The sequence below is a fragment of the Carcharodon carcharias genome, chromosome 1, assembly GCF_017639515.1.
Source record: "Carcharodon carcharias isolate sCarCar2 chromosome 1, sCarCar2.pri, whole genome shotgun sequence".
NCBI classification, from domain to species: domain Eukaryota; kingdom Metazoa; phylum Chordata; class Chondrichthyes; order Lamniformes; family Lamnidae; genus Carcharodon; species Carcharodon carcharias.
The window spans coordinates 172,824,822-172,839,113 of NC_054467.1; the positions used below are offsets into that span (position 1 = coordinate 172,824,822).

The 14,292-nt window shown below is 42.3% G+C and overlaps 1 protein-coding gene across 1 annotated transcript in view; it reads left to right on the top strand.

Moving 5' to 3' along the window:
• Positions 1 to 452: 452 nt before the first annotated feature.
• elovl7a (ELOVL fatty acid elongase 7a) overlaps positions 453 to 14,292 on the top strand; it is a 63,801-nt gene continuing 49,961 nt past the window's right edge. Inside the window, exon 1 of the mRNA XM_041200353.1 lies at positions 453 to 578. The gene's annotated coding sequence lies outside the window, so the exon portion shown is untranslated. The remainder of the gene's footprint in view (positions 579 to 14,292) is intronic.

A 14,292-nucleotide genomic window follows, 5' to 3' on the forward strand; every position in this document is an offset into this window, starting at 1 on the left:
CAAACCTATTATAGAATTAATCAAGATCTTGATTCATCCAACATATCATTTTGATGCGATTCCATTCTCCTATATCTGACATTTTCTTCATTGCTTTTTATTATACATAAACACTTGGGCCACAATCTTTTGAGAGCTTGTAATCAATTTCGCAACTGCTGCTATTTGACTCCCTTTAACAGTTACTAAAGAAAAACCGTGGCAAAGCAGGTCTGGTGCTGGACCAGAATTACTTCCACGACACTCCTCTGGAAAAACTGGTTTCTGACAGAGACACCAACCCACTGAAGTTCTTGGGTGTGTCATATTCTCACCAGCGAGGTGACACAATTAACTGTAGGTGTGCTTCATGAAAGAATGTGTCGATACTGAAAACAGCACTGGATTCGTGTCACCCGCCCCCACACTACCTGCCGCGTACCTGAATACTGATTAAACAAAGCGTAGCCAATAGCGAGAGCCCACCAAGTTCAGTGCGAAAGTAAGCTCCACCCCATCACGTGGTAACGGAGACCGAGGGATGAGACTTGCAATTGTTGGTCACTTCGCTGTGGCTGCTTCACCTGATCTCTTAACAGGTAAAAAAAAAAGGTTTCCTTTAATCTTTTTCAAATTGTCCTGGATTTTCGAATATACGTCTTTTATTTCATGATTAAAGGGGGTAACAGGTTTGTGTCATTCAAGTAGTTGCAAAGCAGTTAAAAAAAAAAGCAAATGTTGAATTGGATTGAAACGTGAGCTTTTGTGTGTTTTATATAAAGACGTTTCGCATCTACTTTATTTAACCTTGACCATTGGCGGGCTTTTATTCAATTTTTTAAAAGCTCAGAGCTGGTGAATGAGTGTAACAGTCACAGAACTCTTACTGACTACACGTGTCTAATGTTCGGTGCATTTGAAAGTCGTCGTTATTCCCTCAAATCATCTCCTGGTTAATGATATAAATGCAGGTGGACTCCGAATGTCGTAAGGCTCCAAAGAGACGGGTTTGATCCAGTTGTAGTAAATTAGGCATGAATTCTATTGTTTATCGAAGGGTGTGTTGCCCATTTCCAATTGATAAGGCCAGGGTTGATTTGGTTAATCTTGGCATTTAACCTACTCACGCTCTCTGCTACTTCGCAGACATTACGTTCAACACTGATAACCTGCACTCATTTGTGTATTGATTGAGGGTGGATTTATGCGATAGCTACTATTGGTTTTGTATAAATCTTAACCTTGAACAGGTGAACTGATTCTGAAGCTTTAAATGCAAGTTTCTTTTCTCTTATTTTAGTTTGGGCCCTGGGTCTAGATTAATTTCACAAACTGCACTCCTAAGTAAAAGACCATTTTAAGACTGGTATAACATAAATACACTTTTATTAGCGTTTAAGCAATACTTGCATGGTTTCCTCCAGTAGTTATGAAAAAGTTTGCTGCACTCTTTCCCTCAGTGCTGCTATGATAACATTTCTATGTTAAATTTTCCTCTTGCTTCAAAACCCACCCAAGTAGTTACAGTGCCTCTACACTGGAACTAGATTTGTTAGCTCTGCACCTCTTATAATGTGCCTAATTACTGATGTCTCTTAACTGCTTAGTGTATTTACTAGTTTGAGTGTAATCCCACCGCAGTACTGTAATTATCTCTTGCCCCATACGTAAATCCATCAAGTTTACCGATACTGAAATTCCATTTTGTCTTGGGCTGGGTTACAGCTAGTGTAGTTTTGTCTAAGGTTTCAGTGAGGTGTAACATCTGGTTTGTGGCTTGTTCTTTCTCTGTTTGAACTGTTCTAGATAAACTAAAGCCGAAACTCTGCATTTCTACCTCCTTCCGCCAATGCACAGCAATTATGTATTATAAAGTGTTCACAGCACAGAACCATAGCATTTTGCTCAACAGGTCTATTCTGGTGTTTATCTTCTACATGAATCCCTTCTAATCCAGTCATCCATACCCTTCTATTCTTCTTCTCTCTGTGCTTACCTAACTCCCTCTTGAATGCAGCTATGTTATGCACTTCTCTCTGGGGCAGAGAGTTCTGCATTGTAACCACTTTCTAGTAAAGAAGTTTCTCCTGAATTCCCTATTTGAATTATTGGGTATTATTTTGTATTGGCAATATCATTTTCTGTCTACTCAGCCAAACCCTTTCATAATTATGATATTGAAGCATGAAAACAAGCCATTTGACTAAACCAGTCACGAATGTACCGTAAATGAAAAAGGTAAGGGAGATTATCCACGTAGGACTGAGATAAACGTTCCACATGTCTGCAGGCATAATTAAGAGACACACTGGTTCACATAATGACATCTTTTATTTGGAAGAAGTGAGTGGAGTTGAATGAAACTAAGATCACTGCTCATGTGGATGATAAACACCAATTGTTCACCCACATCCCATGAACAAATTTAGAAAGTTGGTATTTATCATCCACATGAGCAGTGATATCAGTGTCATTCAACTCCACTCACTTCATCCAAATAACAGGTGTTATTATGAACCAGTATATGTTTTAATTATGCCTGCAGATATGTGGAACGTTGTTTATTCCAGTCTGATGTGGATAATCTTCCTCACCTTATTCATTTGTGGTATGTTCATGGCTGCTGATGACACTTAGCACTCAGTTTGAACTGCAAAATGTCATCAACTTTTTCATTAATATGAATTCCTCCTCCTTTATGCGATTAAGGGGAGGTGATGGTGTAGTGGTATTGTCGCTGGACTAGTAATCCAGAGACCCAGGGTAATGCTCTGGGGATCTGGGTTTGAATGGAATTTGAATTCAATACAAGTCTGGAATTAAAAGTCTATGAAACCATTGTCGTTCATCTGGTTCACTAATGTCCTTTAGGAGAAGGAAATCTGTAGTCCTTACCTGGTCTGGCCTACATGTGACTCCAGACCCACAGCAATGTGGTTAACTCTTAAAATACCTTCTGAAATGGCCTAGCAAATCATTCATTTGTAACAAACCACTACAAAGTCACAGAACCCAGCATTGGCCTAGGCACCAGAAATGACAATGGCATTTGCAGCCCTGTTGACCCTGCAAAGTCATCCTTACTAACATCTCACAGACTAGTCAAGCAACAGCCTGACATAATTATCCTCACTGAATCATACCTTACAGATAATGTCCCAGACACCACCATCACCATGTCCTGAACAGGACATACCCAGCAGAGGTGGAGGCACAGTGGTATACAGTCGGGAAGGAGTCACCCTGGGAGTCCTGAACATTGATTTTGGACCCCATGAAGTCTCATCAGGTCAAACATGGGCAAGGAAACCTGATTACCGTGTATCACCTTCCCTCAGCTAATTAATCAGTGCTTCATCATGTTGAACATCATGGCACAGAAGGTACTCTGGGTGGGGGACTTCAATGTCCATCATCAAGTGGAGCTTGGTGGCACCACTACTGACCAAGCTGGCCGAGTCCTAAATGTCATAGCTGCTAGAACCAATAAGAAGGAAAAACATACTTGACCTCATCCTCACCATCTTGCCTGCTGCAGATGCATCTGTCCATGACAGAGGGTAGGAGTGACCACTGCAGAGTCATTGTGGAGACCAAGTCCTGCCTTCATATTGATGATATCTTCCATCATGTTGTGTAGCACTAAATGGGATAGATTTAGAACAGATCTAGCAACATAAACTAGGCATCCATGAGGCACTGTGGGCCATCAGTGCTGAGTGCCAGAAGCACTCACACAATCTGTAACCACATACCATCAAGCCAGGGGATCAACCCTGGTTTAATGGAGAATGCAGAAGGGCATGCCAGGAACAGGCATACCTAAAAATGAGGTGTCAACCTGATGAAGTTATAACCCAGCACTAATTGCATGCCAAACAGCTTAAGCAGCAAGTGATACAGAGCTAAGCGATCCCACAACCAACGGATCAGATCTAAGCTCTGCAGACTCCACCAGTTGTGAATGGTGGTGGACAATTAAACAGCTCACTGCAGAAGGAGGCTCCATAAATATCCCCATCCTCAGTGATGGAAGAACAGTGCAAAAGATAAGGCTGAAGCATTTACAACAATCTTCAGCCAGAAGTACCGAGTGGATGATCCATCTCTGCCTCCTCTGGAGGTCCCCAGCATCACAGATGCCAATCTTCAGTTAATTTGGTTCACTCCACTTGATATCAAGAAATGGCCAAAGGCACTGAATACTGCAAAGGCTATGGGCCCTGACAATATTCGGGCAATAGTATGGAAGACTTGTGCTCCAGAACTTGCCACACTCCTAGTCAAGCTGTTCCAGTACAGCTACAACACTGGCATCTACCTGGCTATGTGGAAAATTGCCCAGGTATGTCCTGTACACACAGGACAAATCCAACCTGGCCAATTACCGCCCCATCAGTCTATTCTGGATTATCAATAAAGTAATGGAAGGGATCATCAACAGTGCTATCAAGTGGCACTTGCTTAGCAATAATCTGCTGACTAATGTCCAGTTTGGACCTCATTATAGTCTTTGTTCAAACATGGACAAAAGAGCTGAATTCCCGAGGTGAGGTGAGAGTGACTGCCCTTGACATTTATGCAGCATTTGACTGAGTGTGGCATCAAGGAGCCCTAGCAAAACTGGAGTCAATGGGAATCAGGGAAAAGTTTCCACTGGTTGGAGTCACACCTGGCACAGAGGAAGATGGTTGTTGCGGGTCAGTCATCTCAGCTGCAGAACATCACTGCAGGATTTCCTCAAGGTTGTGTCCTAGGCCCAGCCATCTTCAGCTGCTTCATCAATGACCTTCCTTCCATCATAAGATCAGAAGTGGGGATGTTTGCTGATGATTGCACAATGTTCAGCACCGTTCATGACTCCTCAGACACTGAAGCAGTCCATGTCCAAATGCAGCAAGAACTGGACAATATCCAGGCTTGGGCTGACAAGAGGCAAGTAATGTTCACACCACACAAGTGCCAGGCAATGACTATCTCCAACAAGAGAGAATCCAACCATTGCCCCTTGATGCTCAATGGCATTACCATCACTGAATCCCCCACTATCAACATCCTGGGGGTTACCATTGACCAGAAACTGAACTGGGCTAGCCATATAAATATTGTGGCTACAAGAGGTCAGAGGCTAGAAATCATGCAACGAGTAACCTCCTGACTCCCCAAAGTCTGTCCACCATCTGCAAGGCACAAGTTAGAGTGTGATGGAATACTCCCCACTTGCCTGGATGAGTGCAGCTCCCACGACACTGAAGAAGCTGGACACCGTCCAGGACAAGGCAGCCTGCTTGATTGACACCACATCCACAAACATTCACTCCCTCTGAGTAGTAGTAGGAACAGTAAGAGCAGCCGTAGTAGTAGCAGTAGTAATATGCACTGCGCCAAGGCCCCTGCGACAGCACCGCCCGCACCCACGACTGCTACCGTCCGGCAGACAAGGGCAACAGATAGATGGGATCCCCTCCAAGTCGCTCACCATCCTGACCTGGACTTGGAACTATAACGCCATTCCTTCACTGTCGCTGGGTCAAAATCCTGGAACTTTCTCCCTAACAACCCTCTGTGTTTGTGTGTGTGTCAGCCTACACCACATGGACTGCAGCAGTTCAAGAAGGCAGCTCACCACCACCTTCTCAAGTGCAACTAGGGATGGGCGATAAATGCTGGCCCAGCCAGCGAAGCCCATATCCGATGAAAGAATTAAAAAAAAATCTCCAACTCTTCCCTATTCATTGACATCTGCATAACCCACTAATGCCTGCAGCAGCTTGGTTACATTGTCTCCCACCCTGCTTCCTATAAGCACTTGACTCCATTCTCCCAGGATCCTCATCTCGGTTTTATTTATTCTGACGCTGTCACCTTCCACATCATTGTTTCTGATATGTCTGTTTCCTCAATCAAGGAAACCCTTTTGCAGTTGACAGGCCTTGACTGTGTTTGTCCTATTTCCTGCATTTCTGCTCATGTCTTCCTTCCCTCAACCACAATTAGGTTCCCCTTGTCGTCTTCTCCTTCCATTCCACCAGCATATACTTTCAACAAATCATTTTCTAACACTCGCATCATTATACCTTCACCAAACACATCTTCCCACATAACCCCACCCCCCCCACAAAAGCCCTGCCCCTTTCAGCGTTCAAAGCGTGCTGTTCCTTCCTTGATACCTTGGACCACACTTCATGACCTCCAACACCTTACCATCAAAGTGCAGTGGACCGAGCACCAGTCCTTTCACTTCTTCCATACCATACAAGGCCTCAAATGCTTATTCCAGTTGAAACAGCAAAGTACTTGTACTTCTTCCAGTTAATACTCTCCTCTCCAATTCGTGATGCAGTCCCCTCTACATTGGGGAAAATAAATGCGGATTGGATGATTGTTTGTCTGACCACCACCACTCACGCCCAAGCATGACCCTTAGCTTGTGGTCAATTGTTAACTTAATTCTCCATCTCCTTAGATCCTAACCATTTCCTCAGACAGTAGGTGCTGGTAATGGTTCTCTAATCATTTTTCACTCTTGCAGATTCACCCTTTGTTTCTTTACTTGGCCCATTATCACCACCTTTTGTCTTTATCATTCCTATTCTCTATCTCATCACAGGCCATCCTTTTGTTTTTTTTTCTTCCAGCCTCCTCCACACACTTTTCCTGACTCTATATTAGTTGATAAACTGTTAAATCTAACAATCTGAAATGTTAACTCTCATTCTCTCTACAATTGCTGCCTGACCTGTTGAGTGTTTCAGGTATATTCTATTTTTTATTCTTAATCCCATATGACCTATTTTTAACTGTTGACAAGCTTTCTGTCAATCATAATGCTAGTACTGCATTCCATAGCCTCTCAAATTCTCCTACCTCTCATTTAACCTTGTAGAAGTGCCTGTGCTTGGTAGGGCCCCACAATATCTTCCAGGAGCGTTGTATGGTTTCAGTGATTAGGCAAACCTGTATAATTGAGAGCAAGGCCTTAATGAAACCTTTCATCCATCTTCACAGCCATCAGCTGATCCACCATTCAAGGATTTTCTTCTGGTAGGACTTATTGAATGGTGCCTCTGCTTGCCATGTCACTGGGTGCAGTAAAGTAAGAGGAATAATTATTGGCCAGGGCACTAGGAATAACTCCTGTACTTTTCAAAATAGTACCATGGGATCTCTCATGACCACCTGGGAGGGCACGTAGAGTCTCTGTTTAATGTCTCATCCGAAAGGTGACACCTCTGACGGTGCAGCAGTACTGCGTGTTGAAATGTCAGTGTAGATTATTGTGTTGGAGTAGGACTTGGACTCATAGCCTTGGGACGTAGGAGAGAAGCTAGAGAGAGATGCAAAAACAGGGCTACGGCAAGGAAGAGTATTAAAGGAGGCTTGGCCAGGTACCAGAAACACTTAATTGTGTTTCTTTTCCTCCTATTTTAGTTCACTGACTTAAGGGTCTGTTACAGATTGTGACAAATTGCTCCAGCAGCTAACAGGTGAAAGGAGGTGGGCTAATGGAAGGGAGGGACATGAGAGACAACTAATCAGATAGTCTCAATCTTAACAACTAAAGTTCATGAACTCCTCACACTTATTGGGGCAGGGGGACAGGGGTTTAAGCAGATGGTTTTTAGTTGAGAAAAGAAGCCGGCATTATCTTAGCATTCCAGGATGATCTTAGAATAGTGGGTAGGACTCGATAGTGTTTTACATGGTTTAGCCAGATTTGGCAGTGGATGGTTAAACCAGTTGTCTATCACATACTTTCAAGTCTGTATCCCTTGGGCTTAAGGGAGCAAATTGTGGGGATGTTACTGGAATTGAGTCATCAGAGCCAGAGAACTTGGACAAGTATGGCTGTAAAGAGTGTGCCGGTTTTAGCTAAACAAAATAAGTGACAGCCACTTGCTGACTCATTCCTCAGGGCAATGCCTTGACCAATCAGGGTCAAGCTGCCTGGTTTAAATTTCAAACAGTGCTTGACAGTTAACTGTCATTCACCATAAATTGGTGCATTCTCCATGGCAACACCTCTACCAATCAGGGTCCACTTGCCAACCAATCAACACTCTTCTCATACAGTATAATTTGTTTTCCCCTTGTGAAGTGTTCTGATGAGTGCAACACAAAAAGCTTTGATATGTCTCTTTTCAGCAATACTCAAGTTCTGCATTACCAAATGACTAAAATCTGAAAAATTGACTCGAGTTCAAATCTAAGGCCTGAACCAAATCTGAACCAATTGGAAGCAAAGAGGGAAAATTCAGTGGCTGGAATGATTTTTAAAATGAAAGAAAATTACCACAGCAAATTCCCTTCCCCAACACTCAGAAAAAGGCAACTTTCAATACACAGATGTGTATAAAGCAAGGAAACTTAAATGGTGAAACATTAGCATCATTAAGCACAGAAAAACTGAAAGCTGTAGCTCGGGAAGTAGAGTTGAAATTACCCAGTAAAGTGAAAAGAAGTGAACTGGTCCAGCATTTGGACCTCACTTATCAACCAGAGCAGGTAGCAAATGAGTTCAACCCTGAATCTAAATCCCTTCCCCTATCCAAATTTGAGCTGGCAAGTTCAGAATGCAGCTAGAGGTTTTGAAGAGTGATATGGAATCCTTTTTTGCGACTTTTGAGAAAGTAGCAGGACAGCTAAAATGACCAGCTATCTGGACTTAATTCAAAGGCAGTTGTCAGGGTGAGCCCAAGAGGTCTACTTCATGCTGATTCCTGACATGTCCACTAATTACGAACAGACCAAGGCTGCTTAGTGCCTCCGAGTTAGTCCGAGAGGCATATCGCTAACAGTTCCAGAACACCTGTAAGAAACCCACGCAGATCAACATCACGTGATTTGTTTCAGCCGTTCGAATGTTAAACCAGTGGGTACGCCCTTTAAAAATACCACGTACCTACGAGGGATTGCACAACTTTAATGTTGAAGGAATTTAAAAACTGCTTGCCCTCCAACCTAAAAATGCACTTGGAGGAGCTGTGAATCCTCAGGCAGGGATGCAGCTGTCACAGCAGGCAGCTATGATCTCACCCATAGGCCTTTTCCATATTATTCCCATGACCATTGGGAAGATAAGCAGGGCAAGATAGATAGGAAATGCCCTCCACCCAGAAAGGAAAGTGCAATGAGGGCGCAAGGAGTTCTCCTCAAGCTTGAAAGGAGAACATCTAGAGACTGGTTTGTTCCCATTGTAATAAAATAAGACATTCCAGACCTGAATGCTGGAGGTTGAAAGGGAAGCTGGTGGGTCTAATTGGGGTCAAGCAGATGGGTGAGGCATCTCGCACTAGTTGACAAGCCCTGAGGGAGTTCAGCAGGTGCTGAACATCCACTTGGGGACAAAAGCGTTCCAGGGGGAATTGAACAAGTTAGGTGATCGCCCTTTCCCAATCTAAAGGAACGAGCTAATGAGCCAGGATCGGTTTAGCCAATAGCTTTATGGCAGACTTAAAAGTGGACCAGAGAAGTTCCCAAATAGACAAAGAAAGCATAAGGTGATACCTTACTAAGTTAAAGAGCAACAGGGGAGTACTGCAGAAGCTGAACATCCACCTGAGGACATGGGTTTTCCCCTCAGCTACTCCATTCCTGAAACAGAGGAACTGGGTCTATACTCGATGGAGTTTAGAAAGATGAGGGGGGATCTGATTGAAACTTACTGAATGCTGAAAGGCCTGGATAGAGTGGACGCGGGGAAGATGTTTCCATTAGTAGGAGAGACTAGGACCCGAGGGCACAGCCTCAGAGTAAAGGGAAGACCTTTTAGAACAGAGATGAGGAGAAACTTCTTTAGCCAGAGAGTGGTGAATCTATGGAATTCATTGCCACAGAAGGCTGTGGAGGCCAGGTCATTGAGTGTATTTAAGACCGAGTTAGATAGGTTCTTGATTGGTAAGGGGATCAAAGGTTATGGGGAGAAGGCGGGAGGAGGGGTTTGAGAAACTTATCAGCCATGATTGAATAGGTGGAGCAGACTCGATGGGCCGAATGGCCTAATACCTGCTCCTATGTCTTATGGTCTTATGGAACAACAAGGATGAATTGCAGCAAGACATAGGTGAAGCCCCACATTGAACCCCCTACTATCCGATTATTAACAGGGAAATTCTAATGGGATTGGACCTTGTATTCACCCATTTTAATGCAGAACCACACAACAACCTGACAGGGCTGCCCACTGCATTTAAAACAATCTGTAAAGACAAACCACGCTGCACTACTCTAACTGTAGCTCTAACTGATGTGGATGCTGGAAAGACCCCCTTCCATAAGGAAACATCCTGATCATCTGGGTCCATAAAAGCTGGCCCAGGTTCGGGAGTAGATTAACCCCATGTTGCAGAACCCACTAGTGGAGCCTGGCAGCAGTAAACTGGGACACCCCAGCTGTGTTCATGCACAAGCCGGACCCTAAACTGGAATCCCTGCAGGACGCCAAAATCACATTGCCAGGAGATAGGTGGGCTGCAATCAGCTTGATGACAGTGCATGGGTTTGAGCAACTGAATTCACAGGTTAAAAAGGTGGACAGGGAAGAGTTAAGCTTGACGAGCAGCTCAGCCCCACAGTCAAAAGACTCCTCACTTGGAGTGAGAAACCCAGATTACCCCTCGAGCTAACCCAGAGCAGCTTGACTGTCATTAACAACCTGGATGCTAACCGCAATGTCTAAAGGGTCTTGGGGTTTTACAATACATTATTGGGATTTGGAGAGGCACTGAGTTCTGAAATTAATATCTCTGCCCACGCCTGACCCCAAAAGAGAAAAGACATTCAGAGCTCTAATCCCCGAATAGTCTTTTCCCAATAAAGTCTTGAATGTAACTAGGTCACCTAAACATTACCCACATTGCAGGAAAGGGCAGCATTATTGCTGACACCCTATCCCAAATAAACTTCAGAAATGCAGTAGAGACCTGACATTGCCCCTGCTAGCTGTGTTTTTCTTTCCAGTGTGCAAGAAAGACTGACTGCATACCTCTTTATTTATTAGTTTTCTTTTGCAAGACCGCGTTTTAAGGAAAAATAGAAATGGAATTCATTTTTTCCCAGAGGGTGAAAGGACTGTTGGGTTCCCTATGACATGAAGAGAAATCCAGAACTTTATTCTTTTGCCATTTTTGTTTTTTTTTTAAAAAAACATGACTTTCTGCTGAACCAAAAAAGATAGGCTGCTTCAAGTCACATGACCACAGGTTTGGCTCTTTGTTCTGGTGAACCACCAAGAAGCAGACCCCCAGGTAGAACAACAGCCTGCTCCTTGAAGACTATCTTTGCTGGAAGACTTCCTACCAATTTCCTGCACAACCAATGGAGTTTCTGTGTACCTGCTTCATCTTGGTATCAGCCTAAATATAAAGCAAACTCTACAACTCTGGTCTTCAGCCACCTCAATTTGAGCTCCTATGTGAAAGAATTCCTCATTGGACTCTAACTCTGGAAACTCATTTCTGTGGTTCTTGTACTGTTACCATCCATAGCTGTAAAAAAAAAAAAATTCTACCCCTTACTTTACTGTGTGTGCACGTTCATGCCATGTGGTGGGAAGTTGCAAACATCACTGCCCTAGATTTGCACACACCAAGGGTTTCACAAAATATGCTACTGGGTACCTTCTGCTTATGGACAGGTGGTGAAAGGCAAAAGTAAAGTTTGCCTGTCCATCCCCTGTCCATAACAGGAAGTTCAATAAAATCTAGCAGGAAAGGCATCAACAATATTATCTTGGTAATGTCAAAAAGCTAATGTTGCAGGGTTGTTTCTCAAGTTGAAAACCTTCATTGGGCAAAAAGAGAAATCAGCAATGTTGAAAGCTGAAAATATCCTATCACTTATTAGAAACTCATGAACTTTGAGACCAAGGTTTTCTGTTTGTTCAACTCCAATTAATCGTTAATTGGCTTTTGTAACTTAAATTTATACCAGTATTGCCTTGAATGAAGTTACACCATTTGAACACATTTAATTTGATGACACCAATATAATAAACACTGGACCATAAAAGAGAACTCATCTTAGCCACATTGCAGAGGAGGGTGACAGAATATAGTAAGATCAAAGAACAGCACCTCCTGTTTCGACTTCTGGACTCAATGTTGAGTTCAACAATTCTAGATTGTAGCCTCTACCCCCATTTTATTTATTTTTTGTTTATTTCTATATTCTGTGGCAAGGAATACTACTATACATTCCAAATATGGAAATTTCTCTTTAACTCTCCTTTTCTTGATTTTTAAATTGACTCCTCACTACTGTCCCAACCTGTAGAAATCTCTCCCTATTCACTATCAAACTCTAATTTAAAAAGCTCTTCAATAGAAGGTACTACACAGAAACAGACCATCACTGAGTTAAATGTTTGTTCAAGTAGTGTCACTTCATTTAAGTCAAGATTGGTGTAAATTACTATTACTAAAGATTCACAACTGACTATTAATTATGGGAAAATAAACTTGGCTTTGAATGTTCACATTTCTAAGTCATGGGCTGTTTATTTTTAGCTTTCAATATTACTGATTTTTGTCCAGTGATGATTTTCAGTTCCACGCCAGCTTCCTTCCACTCCATTTCATCTAACCCAATGAACGTATCCCTAACCATATCCTTCATTCCTTTCTGCCTCATGTTGATCTAGCTTCCCCTTAAATGCATCTGTTACTTGTCTCCATTTCAGCCATACTCAGGGTAAAGAAGTTTCTCCTGAATTACCAGTTGGATTCAATAGCAACTATTTTATATTTATGGCCCTACCTTTGGTCTCCCCACAAGTGGGATAGCATCTTTTCTGCATCCACCTATCAAATCCTTTGATAATCTGAAAGACCCTCTAGCAGGCCACCTGTCGGAATTCTCTTTTCCTTAGTTCCCTTACATTACTTGAATATGAGAGAATATCAGCAGATTGGGGAAAAAAATGTTTAATACTGTATCAGTGCTTTGTCCTTTCCATAATGGGATATATAAATTGCACATTCAGTATACTTAACCACTGTATAAATTTCAGTACTTTCTTTTATTGTACTGTTTCTATTTCCAAAGCTCAATGCTGAGAGACTTTTATGGCTTTATTCCTGCAATTGGATAAAAATCTATTTGAACTTCGCAGTATGTTTGTTTGCACCCTTTGTGATCTTTTCATTAAGCATGTGCTCCCATTTCTTTTGATTTTCTTAAAAAAATATCTTGCCACACCCTGCTGCACATTTGAATTTCATCTGCCACTTGTTAGTTCATTCAGCTAAAATGCCTCCTTGAAGCCTTTCAGAGTCCTCTTCGCCAAATCTTTACCAACAAATTTCAGTGTCTTTCCTATCCCTCTGAGTCATAGGGTTTTGGGTTCAAGCCCCACTCCGTGGTTTAAGCTCAAAAATCGAGTCTGACACTCCAGTGCCGTACTGAAGGAGTACCGTACTGTCGGAAGTGCCGTCTTTCAGAACAGACATTAAACCAAGGTCCCGTCTGTCTGCTTGGGTGGATGTAAAAGATCTCTTGGCAATATTTCAAAGAAGAACAGTGAAATTATGCTGGACAATATTTATCTCTCAACAGCACAAAAAAAAATTAGCTGATTATGATCACATGGCTGTTTGTGGGACCTTGCTGTGAACAAATTGGCTGCTGCATTTCCTACATTACAACATTGACTGACTACAGTACTATAAATGCAATTTGATTTTTAAGCCAAATCCAAAGAGGACCCAACATTGACTTCTCTGATAACCCAGTACCAACCTTCCTACAATCTGAGCAACACTGATGAACCTAGTCTCTGTTTGATGCATTGTATGTTTCCTCTTGTATCATATGTCTGAATTTTCTTACAAGCCTCTTGTAAGATATTATTGAATGTTTTCTGAAATTCCACATATTATGGCTTCCGTATTCCCTTTATCCAATTGGCTACGTTTTCAAAACACAACTTGTCATTAACAAACCTGTGCTGGCTGTCCTTGGTTAACACATATGTTTTAAATGCTTGATAATTTTACCTTGGATTATCGATTCTGAATTTGTCCACAAATGTAATTGGTTCAAATAGTATATAGTTAGGCAGTTTATCCTCTCTTTACATTGGCTTCATGATCATACACAACTGCATATTTAAGGAAGATTAAACATTATGGGCAGAATCTTGCTATCTCCTAATCTAATATTCATTCATCAGCCTAGGATATATGCCATGAAGGTCCAGTGACCTATCCACTGAATTCTACTTTTAGAACCAATTTTTTTTTTCCTTTTTATTCTTTCATGGGGTGTGGGATGTTGCTGGCAAGGCCAGCATTTGTTGTCCATGGTGGCATGAAC